At 33.3% G+C, this 12,628-nt stretch overlaps 1 pseudogene; it reads right to left on the bottom strand.

The window, feature by feature from the left end:
* Window positions 1-8,560: 8,560 nt before the first annotated feature.
* Window positions 8,561-12,347, bottom strand: LOC116668470 (annotated as a pseudogene).
* Window positions 12,348-12,628: the final 281 nt, after the last annotated feature.

Here is a 12,628-nt window from a genome sequence, read left to right on the forward strand (position 1 = left end):
TATTATCCAACACCAATGGGTCCCCCATCACAGACAAACTCACTGAATAGCACTCACTGCCTTCATACCCTACTTCTTAGTCACCCAGTCTGGCTTTTGCTCATACTGTTTCATCACCTTACTCTTACCAACTCCACTGGACTGTGGAAAGTTCCTTATATTTCATGCAGTTCCTTTTCTGTTAAATACTACTTTCTCTCTCCCAGCCTTCACCGTTTGTCCTGCTAACTCCTGATTATCCTGTGTCTCAGCTTTCTATGACCATGTCCTCAAAGCTGGCACCAGAAAGCCCTTTCTATTGATTGCATAACATTCTTTACCTCATTGGCCAAAGAGCTTACTACACTCTATTTCTATAACCTGCTTACTTTTCTGAACCCCAGAAGAGGTAAATATTATGAAGCCTAGGTTTATATACAATTTCTTCAGTGATATGGTTTTCAGAACTAGAACAATCTGGTCAATAAATATATGTTGAATCAGTGAAGCTTCAAACTTAGTAAAACATTAGTCATCAAATTAATTGTTTAAACAAATGCATCTGGAAACAGAGAACATGATTAATGAAAATAATGCTTGAAACCTTTATAACTTACCTCTGCTTCATCAGCCGAAGTAGTAGTTTCCTACCAAAGTGGGAGAAAAAAAATCCTTGAAGTTGGTGGCCTGTCAGAGAGAAGCTAGGGATTAGCTTTTCAAGATTGAGTTGTCTCTAGCATATGAGCTTCTTTTTTCAGCATAGGGCGAATAATGGCCTATCTGCCAGTTTCTTGTCCATATCCTGAAAGTAAGCCTATCAATTGTGTCCCTATCCTAATACAATATAAATGCATAGCTAACTCTTTCATTCATGGGAAAGTTGACCAAAACAGGAAGTCCATTCCAGCTATGCTAGTCAATTGACTTTGTTCTTCATTCCTAAAAATAAACTATCATCCTAGGATCATCAGATATTCAAAGAACAATAGCTGCAAAGAACATAAATGATCTCTTCAAATGACTGACAAAAGAGAAAGGAAAGGAAGTTAATGATTATGATTTTTACTTGGAGAACACCTTTTAATGATATCAAGAAAACAAAATATCAATGATGGAAGAAAAAGAACATCTATTTCTGCCTGTACCAATTTAAGGCATAAGAAAGACTTAATATTAAATATTAATCATTAAGAATAAACACATTTTCAGTATAAACAAGAGGAAGAGAAATAATTATATGTGAATAGGGGAGACTACCATAGCCTTTGAAAATCCTGCATCTTATGACAAAGATTAGCTATTTTCCATATGAGAGTCTTTCTGTCAGCTGGAAGATATAGAAGCTACAAACATAGCATTAGTTTTCCCAAAATATGTTACGAGAGAATTTGAGCCATCCCATTCCCCTAAAATAATTTATATTGCTTGTAACAAAGGAATTGATAAAATCATGAGATATTCTTCCACTAAGTATGTATACATCCCTAAGAAATGAAGCATGCTTATTGTTTCTTAATATTTTTATTAGAAAGAGAAAAAGCCTAAGTTTATCATTAACCCAATTGGGGAGGTAGGGAAGTTACACTCACTTTCATTGGAAAAAAAATCACCTTATGTTAACAATTCACAAATGAATAATTTTAGGCTTCATATGCAATGTGAGCAGAAGAAAACTTTACACTCTAGCATGATGTTACAGACAATTTCCTTGACATCTATTGACAATGTTAAACTTTATCTGACTTTTGGTCCTGGAAAAGTGAGATAGTTAAAAAGTCCCCCTACTCATTTGTGTTCTAGGAAATAACTAACCACAGAGGACCACACTGCTCTTCCACCATGCACAGTCTAAGATAACACTCACTTCCATTGTTCCACATGACTATCCTAAGATTTCTTGATGACTCCCTTGTTTATCTGCCTCTATAAAGCCCCAAGACTCCTTCTGTTTTTTAGAGAGATTCCTCATTAGGGAACATCCTCCCTATTGCAGTGGACTGAATAGAAGCATCTCCTTAATTATCCTGTGCATTCTATATATGACATCAGACCAAACTTGTTTCCCATGACGTTAAGGCCAATAATTAGGTGACTTCCTCCATTCCTATGATCAAGTCTTGTGTTAAATAAGCCAACAAAAGACAACTTCTGATTTTTGATATAACAAACTGGTAACATGGGCGGTTACTCAAGAAAGTAGTACAAGAGGATTAAGTTCTAGTCAAAAGAACCCTTGTTTTCTCAGGTGATGCTCTCAAATAGAACTCAGCAATGCACAACATCTCCCATAGGTACAAGTCAATAACCTACCAATCCACTTGTGTGGGACTCAGAATTCTCAATTTACATTCCTAAAGGGGCTATTAACACCACATTAATTGCTAGCAACATCCATCATAAGAAAAATAAGAAAAATCCAAATCTCCATATTCTTTTGCTTTAGAATTAGGAGTGGAAGAATAGAAGGATACTAGCTTGGCTTCTCCTAAAAAATATCTTTAGTTTTGTTCATAATGCTGAAATGCTTGAATATATAGATATCCATTTTTTGAGTGCCCAGAATAGAGACTTGTTAATTCACTTGGACCTTGTAAAAAACTAGATAAATTTTTGACAATTATGTTTTTAATGTACCTAGCTACCTAAAACTTATAATAAAATATATTATAAATAAGTAGTTGAAAAATAATTATATCAAAATACTAATTATGATATTAATATTTTAATTGTATATAGCTGCCTAATGTGTGAATATAATAATCTGATGGCCATTTAGCATTTAGATGGTAGCACTAAAGTAAGTAGAAAATGTGTTCTCCAAGTAAAAATATATAAGCTAAGTGGTAAGAGAAAACATGAAAGTTTAAAAGAATCTGAAAATTGTAAACCATTCTAATAGATTATCTGATATAACTGAATAAACTATGCTTTTGAAAAGGCCTCAAAGCATGAAAATCTAAGAAAATAAAATTATTTAAGCTAAAAATCATTCGATGTCAAGAGCAATTCAAAATGATAAATCCAGCTTGTATATCCCTAAATAACTTGAATGTGGACTATCTCAAACACTGTCCTTTTTTATTTCTTCAAAGCAGATAGAATAATTAAAACATCTGGAATTTTTGGTCTTTGATATGCTTGATTTGCAAATTTGGAAATCTTGAAAAAGGAAAGATAGCTAGAGATGCACACATTTGCAAATGTACACACTTCCTAAGGACATCTATTAACGGGTAGTATTCCACTTTAGAACATTTAAACAGCATACTTCAGCTACAATTAGAGAACAATCTGCATTGATAGAAGTATCACAGCATCAGTAGGAATCTCGGACATGCACTGACTTGCTAATGAAGCATTCAATCTCCAACTGCCTGGATAGATAATGCAGCATTATTTCATAAGGTAGGAGTTCGGTTGCATCTTGCTATATGGGTCTAGGATTTCTGTGACTATGAAGCTGTACTCATAAAGAAATAAGTACTGTATATATATAGCTTGTAGAAGTCTCATTAAATGTCAGTCACACCTGTTTACACAATTATTCAAATAGGACTTGTCAGCATCTGGGGAGAAAAGATGTCCTACAGAATTGATGAAACAGAGACTATGACTTAATTGCTTGTTCTAAGACAGATTTTAACTCCCAAAAGATGATGTGCTCTTCTCTAGCTGACTGCCCCAAACCAACTTATCACCCTTTTGTATAAGCACATTAGTGTTGTGTTTCAAGCAGCACTGTTTAGGGAGTCTCCCTGTATCTAATGAAAGCAAGCTAGAACTCCTGAGTATCAGGGCAAATCAGATTAAGTACAACTCTCCAGGAGAATGTAAGGAAGATAAGCAGTTGTCTAAGTGAAAATTGCACTGGACAAAGTAAACAGGCAAGGAAGACTAACACTGTTACAACAGAGGAAAGAGTCAGAAATGAACTCCTTGAAACAAAGGTCTGGAGAGTTTTTAACAGCTGAGGTAGTGGTGATGGGCTCATAGGCCACCTTCATTTGCTAATTGGCTTTAACCAAAGGAAAAATAAACTGTCTCCTATCTTCATGGCAGGAGGTAGTTTAACAACAGAGAACAATGCACTCCACTAAAGATAGGCTCCTATGCTCCCACAGAGACTGGAGTTAGGGCTATTATCTCCTTCAAGTTTACATTTCAAAAAGACAGTTCTAGGGTCTTTGAGAAAGACATCTCTGAGTGTTAAAGCTGGCAAGATTTATATTTATAAACATTTGTAAACATTTCAAAGAGGGCAGAGAAAGAATCTTCAATTACAAGTTTTCTAAAGTAAATTCTCTAAGAAAAGGGATTTAAAGGGCAGGAAGCAACCTGTCTAGAGTTTAGTCAAGCTGAGAGGAATATGAAGGCTATCTTGGCCACAATAATCTGAATACATTTTCATAGTCCCTTTCACCCATGTCATTTCTCCACAAAATTGTATCTTTTTTTAAACTTTTACACACCATATGAATTAGAAGTTACTCCTTTAGCCCATGTACAAAATCTTCCCTGTTCCTCTTAGAGCTTCTTCTCACACTTGTATGACAATTTCCTATCATGTCAGTGCTATGGTCTGAATGTCTGTCTCCCCAAATTCATATTTTGAAATCCTAATCCCTAGCACTGACGGTATTAGTAGGTGGGGCCTTCAGGAGGTAATTAGGTCCTGGGGGTAGAAGTCAATAGGATTAATGTTCTTATAAAAGATACCCGACAGAGCTCCCTAGCTCTTTCCACCACATAAGAATATATGAAGTCTGTGACCCAGAAGACAGCCCTCACCTGAAAATGCTGCTGCCATGATCTTAGACTTCCAGCCTCTAGAACTATGAGAAGCAAATTTCTGTTGTTGTTAGATGCATCCCAGGCTGTGATAGTTTGTTTAAACAGCATAAAGGGAGTAAGACAGTCAGCAGCATTACAACCTACATTCCCCTAACTCTGACCTGTCTATGATTCTGTTCTCACTAATATAAAATAAAAACCTTCAACTCAAAAGTGAGCAAGGAAGAAAGTATTGCAGTTGAAAGCAGCTCTTTTGTCCCTTTCCTTTTGCCTATTCCTGTTCCCCTGTAACCCTGGAAGAATCTAATTATAGAAATGAGGTCACTAGGCAATTTAACCTAACTCCTGACTTATGCTCTCCTGAATGCACACCATGCCTTGCCTTTGTTTCTTTAAAGAGCAAGTCTATTTTACACCATATATTTGTGACTTGCTTTCTTTCTAGTCTGCTTTTTCTTGCTTTATTTTCTAGTCTCTGATCCCTGACTTTTAATTGAGACTTTTAGACCATTTATATCAATTTTATATTTGCAATATTTGAATTTTGTTGACCATCTAATTTTTTGTTTCCTCTCTGTAATATTGTGGGGTTTTTCTTTTGCTTTACACATTTCCTGTCTTTATTATAAAAATAGTTGAGTGTTTTTTCATTAATCCATTTCATTGACTTGACTGGATTTTAATGACATACTTTTATATTTTTAGTTACTTTAATTCACAGCTACCATTTTTTATATTTATTCTTAATTCATGAATGTCTTCACTTTTATCCAGCATTATTTTCTTTTAATTTGAAGTTTTTTTCCACATTTATCCTCTTAGCTTTAATTTACAGAAATTTGTTTTTTATTTATAGTCTACTTGTAAATTATATTTTTATCTATATTTGTAGGTTACACATCTTCATTTTATTTTTATTTCACTTCACTAAAAAGGTTGCTTTTTTTTTTCTAGCTTGCATTGTTCTTTATCAGAAGTCTGTAGTTATTCTTCCCTCAGATGTCTTTTTTCTCTGGCTGATTTATTATTTTCTTTTCATCTCTATTATCATCAATTTAATTATTAAATGCCTACATGTTGCTACCTTTTATTTATACTGTTTTTTTTTGTTGTTGTTGTTCCTGCTTCTGTTTCTTGATATTTTCATCAAAATTAAAAAATTGCAGTCACTATTTATATTAATCCCTCTGCTACATTCTCAATCTTATCTCCTTCTGAAATTTCCGTTAAACATGTTATACTGTTTAATACAGTCAAACAAGTCATTAAGGACTCTGCATTTATGTTTCAGTCTTTTATCTATCTGTGATTTACTTTAGTTTCCATTTAATTTGTTTCCATGTTCACTGATCATTTTTTTTCAATGTCCAATCACATATTAAGGATATCCTATGAACTTTCTCTTTTACAATATTCTACTTTTAATTTGTAGAATATTAATTTAATTTTTTTTATCATTTTCTTTTTTTTTTCTATTGAAATCCCTCTGTCTTTTCACTCACTGAGTTTATCATTTCCTTTAAATTCTTGAGTATGTTTGCTTCTACATATTTGCTTCTGATTTTTTATAATTTTTACACATCTGGTAACTATTGAAATGATGAGTATTGTGTATGCAATTTATTGAGTCTGCTTACTGTTTTCTTTCTTTAAAGAGTATTGGACTTTTTTTTGTGAGACAGTTAATTTGCTGACTGATGAGCTTGCTCTTGTTGAGGTTTGGCTTTAGGCTTTGTTAGTTCACCTCTAATAGTTTACTCTGTGGATAGACTGAGAGTTGATTTCTCTGGAGGTCTTTTCTGAATAACCAAGATTTTCAGAAAGTTCTCTCCAGTATGGATGACAGGAACTAAAATATCTTCCAGGGCTGAATGTGCTACATTCTGATGAAATCATGGAACCCCAGTAACTCTTTGACCCCAGTTCACAGAATCTTATCATATGTATATAGGCCTTATCATCTAGTCACAATCTCAAGGAAACACCCCTCCAACTTTCTGGAACTCCTTATCAGTAGAGCTTTCTCCTCTCCAGAAACCAGCCTAAATTCCAGCCAAATCAGCAGTTCTTTCTCTGATCTCTATTTCCTCCATCCAGGTAGAACACTGCTTTTTTGTTTCAGCTCAAATATCTTTAAGCTGTGGTTTGGAAAGTATGCCCAACTTAAACTATTGGGATGAATATGGAGTTTTCCTTATTTGTTTTATGTAAAACATCACATCCCTGAAGCATTTAATACTTTAAACATTACTTCATATATATTCCCTGTTCTGTAATTATTTAAATTAGGAGGCTAAGTCAGATACATATACATCATGACCAAAACTTGGTACATTCTTTTATTTAATCTTTAGATTGTATCCCCTTTTGACAGCAGCTTAAGAAAAATTAAAAAATAAGTTGTCTGAGAGGGTTAGTGAGTGAGTCAAGGTTTGTCTGATTCTAAAACTCTTAAAGCTTAGCTTTTGCGAAGTTAGCTTTAGTTTACTTTTTTTAAAAAACTAGTTATTCATCATTTAGGAACAGTTTCTCATTAAAAAAAGATTCTTCTTAGAATGAATGAGGTAGTATGCTCAGATTCAACACAAAGGGGCTTCTTAAAGTGCAGTGTGTTATTATGGTAATTATTTTCATAACCCTTTTAAAATTATTTCTCTGAATCAAGAACTAAAAAAGATGACCCATAAACATAGGCTTGTGTTGTGTTTACTTGCTTATGTGTCTGGTCTTGCTGTGGGATTATCCCTTAATTACAAGTTTAGCCTTGGCAGCCAAGATGAATATGAAATCATGTTAAAACTCCAATCTGCCATTTCCCTTGTTCTTCTGCCAGTCAGGGTAGTTCTGATTAAGAAATAAATTTAAAATGCTTTCTTGCAGATACCTTGTTGGAATAATTGCTGTAAATGTAAAATTTACAAAATAAGTGATGACAAGCAGCTAAAAGGAAATTAGTAATTCATTTTACGAGACTTCAGAATTAGAAATTGGTTTGTTTTTTTTAAAGCATTCATTATACTTTGGTCAAAACAGCCCACAGATGGCAGTGGGAATTTGACAAATATCAATACTTTTAATGCTTATCAAAAGATCCATATACTATGAACCCATTTTTCAATATACACATAAATTGATGATAATTTTATGACTTTCAGTACAAATATGTCTGATATCTTCACTTCACAATTTTTCAGTGAAAAGCTATACTTTCCATTATCTCATCTCCCAGAAGAATTAGATACTTCTTGGCATGACACTAAAGATGCTGATGCTATCTGTAATAGTCATTATATGGTTGACTTGATTAGTTAAAATTTAATTTGTGCATAATGAGGCTGAAAGCATGAAATCAGTACTAATTTAATGTTATACATAATTCTATTATTAAAATAATAAAATGATTTTACACAGAACCTTATAATCAAAATATTTACATCTACATTGACCTTGTATCAATGTTACTTCAAAGTAAATCATGGCTGGAGGGTGGACCAAAAAACTGATCAAATGCAGATGAAATATGAAGATATTCTTCCTCAAATGCAGATGAAATATGAAGATATCTATCCTCACTGATGATAGTCTAATTTTGGCAGATGGAGAAAAGGTTCATAATTGTGAGATTTCAGGAAGACTTAAAAAAAAAGGAGATGTGTATGTGTGTGTGTGTTTAAATCTGCCTATATAACTGTATAAACATGAACTTCTTTATAAAAAAGGATTTATTAAAAAAAAACAGTAAGACACTACTACATCATGAGGCTGTCACACTGGGCTTTTAACCCCAGACTTGCTCTACAATACTGGGGAGGGGAGGCATAAAACACAAATGAATTCTGAAGCATAGCAATTAAGAAATGAAACAATGAAAGCAGATTTCTCTTAATGAGAACTCAGAATTAAACTTCAGAGGGACCCAACATTATACTACCATGGGACTTGACCAAAAAAATGTAGTTTGAACTGCTATTAGCAGGTGGCAGGGGCCACCTTCAAATGAATCTGCAACTTGGAAAATACTGCTTCACCACCTGTTGGGGATAAGTTGCAAATGGGATAATTTATATGGTTTGCAGCTATTTTGAAGACCACCTCTCCTGGATACTTTCCCAAAACCACTCTGCTGGTCACCACCTCTTCCACACGCTCTTCCCGCAAATCCTCCTTTAGGTCCCCACTGCTGCTGTTGTTCATACTGTTCCTTCGACATGGCTACTTTCATTTCACGTTTACTAAGATGAACATTGTGGTAATTCTTTCCCATTATTTTCTTCACTGGTTCCTCTTCCTTAAAGGTAATAAAGCAGAATCCACGCCTCTATTGGTCTTGTATTCCATGGGGAGCTCTATGGATTCAACCTCACTCTCCAACTCTATTTAAATAGCACAAAGCCAAAACCACCTGATCACCCTGTGATAGGATCTAACTTCAGAGTGCAGTCTATGACTTCACCAAATTTGGAGTAGCCCTTCTTCTTTCCTTCTGGTCTGAAAACACTATAAACAACTTATAGAGATTCTTCAAAAATAAAAATTTTTAGAACACATGATCTTCACTGTCCTCTCAAGACACCCCTGAACATTCTGATGGAAGTTTTTAATAGCAAAGCAGAATATGTTACACCAGGAGCAAAAAGCAGAAGTGAGCATAAGAGAACTAAGATATTTCCAACTACCTACTAAGTAGATAGGGAGGGCTGTTGCTGTGCCATTAATAAATTTTTTTCTTTCTAAATTTTCAATGTCTTTCAAGTATAGACTTTATATAAAATAAAATACTATATAAATACAGATTTGCTTTTCTGAGTTGGTTTAAAGAATAAAACTCAAATGATCTTGAGCCAAACTCCCAAAGATAGTGCATATTTCCTGTGTGTTTATGACATTTAAAGTGAGTCAGTAGAAATTCACAGTCATTTCTCATGAAAAAAGAGTGCTATTGGCTGGAACTGAATGCTATTATACCACATATTTTTTTCTGACCAGGCTAAATATTATTTATTCATACAAATTTAAATTTTCAACTAAAATTTTATATGTCTGCAAACTGATTAGAAGATAGTGAAGGTATCATATAGAATATCTAAATCAATTTTTACTTAAGATAATTTTGTTGATATTAAATTTATTTTAGAAGACAATATTCTTCTAGTATTCAAACTAAAAGTAGACATAATATGAAATTGACTGAAATTAAATGATGCAGTGGCTGATTGTACAATTGGTCATGAAACCCTTCTTGCCATTCACAATCTTCTTTAGCTGTCTTCAACACTGTACTATCGTTTTTCTAGACAACCAATTGAATGCAGCAAAAGTAAAGATATATCACATCCAAGATTAGATTATAAGAGACTCTTAATTTTACACTCTGAAAGAAGCAAGCTGCTGCATCATTAAGACAACTGGTCTATGGAGAGATGTACATGGCAAGGAATGAAGGTCTTCAGCCAACAGTCAGAGAAAAACTGAGGTCTTCCAACAACCATGGAAGTCATCTTGGAAGTGAATTCCCCAATTCCAATAAAGGTCTATGATGACTGCTGCCTGGACAGCTGCCTGACTATAACCTGATGTTTGACTATGAGCCAGACCACCCAGAAAAGTTTCTCCTGGATTTCTGACCCATAGAAATTGTGCAACATAGAAAAAAAAAAAAATAAGCTCCTGAATTTTAGGATAATGAGTTACCCAGAAATAAAGTACTAATATACATTATTTAGGAGATAGAATATTACTAAATTTTTTTATTTAGCTAGTGGAGTGTTATATGATAGTTCAAGTTCGTGACAGTATACTTAAACTTAAATATATGCATTCTTTTTGGCAAATTCATTGGGAAAATTTGAGGCATAAGGTTGTAAAATTCTAACCAACTGACCTAATAATAATACTGCAATCTCAAGGGAAAAATATAGGAAAAACATTTTTTTCCATGAAATCAATTTATCTCAGATTAAAGAAAACAGTTGATATATAATATTTGCCAATTTTATTATTTTGAACCAATAAATCAGAAAATAATTTTTGATAACACATTAGCTTTAAAAAGCATTTACAATTATACCTATTATATTTACAATTACAGAAGAAACTCATTAAGCTTTTACTGTGATAATCAAAAATGCTACAGAAATGACTTAATGGATGAAATGAAACTCAAACCCTTTCCATATCTGTATTGTAAATGAACTCAAAGATATCTGCATCCATATTTCTAGAGACATTGAAACAGAATTGTAAAAAAAAAAAAAAAAAAAGGTTTCAGTGCTCTTACGGTAAATTATCAGATAGTTTATGTTTTCTGGAACTACTTTCTTACGGCTTAACAAGTACAAATCTGGAAGTACCAGATGTGAAGGTAAAGGTAACAGCAAGGTATGGCAAAAGCAAAAGTAAGGTTAAAATACATGTTATTTATTAAAGCAAAAAAGCAGAAATAGACATAGATATTTTAAAGCACTATAAAACCATTTACTTCATATATTCTCTAAGTCATTATTTAACATATTATACTTCCTGTTGATGTTTTACTAAAGGTAAACTTGTTTTTTAATCTAAACAATTTAGGGCTTTATGTACATTGTATCTAAGTTTATCTAACATATACGAACTTGCAATAAATCTATTAGGTACCATGATATTTCCAGTATCATCAAAATAGAAATATGTTTTTAGTCTTTTGAGGAATCTCCATACTGTTTTTCATAACAGCCACACCAGACATAGAAAACAAACTTACGGTTACCAGTGGGGAGAGGAGGTGGGAAGGGATAAACTGGGGGCTCGAGATTTGCAGATACTAATATATATAAAATAGATAAACAACAAATTCAATATCTTGTAGTAACTTATGGTGAAACAGAATATGAAAATGAACATATGCATATTCATGTATGATTGAAGCATTATGCTGTACACCAGAAATTTTCATGTTTTAAATTAACTATACTTCAATAAATATATATATATAAACAAACAAAAAATTATTTTAATCACTAAGTCAATCTTATGTTTTATTAGATTGCATTAATTATTAAGATATTCAGTTATGTGAACTGATTAGAGAAAAATTAAAAAAACACTTTCATACTCAATGGCTACCTGCCCATTTTATACCTTCTATTACATTTATTTCATTAATGTCTTGCCTTAGCACAAAATTGACCCTCCTTTTTTAATAATTCTGCTATATTTACCATTCAAAGCCACTTCAGTATTTGTTTATTGGTTTGTAGATGTTAACATACTTAAATGATGAGCTACAGGAGAAAAAATTTGTTCCAACTGAGGAGTTACAGTCTTCAAAAATTTTATCCTATATTTTAAAATGTAATACTTTTGAGTATAGTTTTTTATTCATGCTTGTGGTTTTAAGAAATCATGACTTGTATGTGTATTGGTTTTCTACTGCAGCTATAAAAAAAATACCACAAATGGCTTGAACAATACAAATTTATTATCTCAAAGTTCTATAGATCAGAAGTAAGACATATATCTCACTGGGCTAAAATCAAGATGTCAGCAAGGTGGCATTCCTTGTGGAGGCTGTGGGGAGGAACCACTTCAAGGACCATGCTAATTGTTGGCAGAATTCAGCTCCTTGCAGCTTTATACTGAAGCCCCATTTTACTGCTGGCTTTAATTCAGTTTCTAGTGATCAATGTATTCCTTGGTTCACAGCCCCCTTATTCTACCTTTAAAGTTCAGAAGGGTAGGTAGTGCCCCACTCATGCTTTATCTCCCTTGCTTCTTCTTTCGTCACACCTCTCTGACTCTTCTGCTTTCCTTTTGCATGTCTAAAGGTTCATATGATTATATTTTCCCATCTGGATAATATAAAATAATCTCCCTATTT

This window comes from Camelus ferus, chromosome 14 (genome assembly GCF_009834535.1).
Source record: "Camelus ferus isolate YT-003-E chromosome 14, BCGSAC_Cfer_1.0, whole genome shotgun sequence".
In the NCBI taxonomy this organism is placed as follows: Eukaryota; Metazoa; Chordata; class Mammalia; order Artiodactyla; family Camelidae; genus Camelus; species Camelus ferus.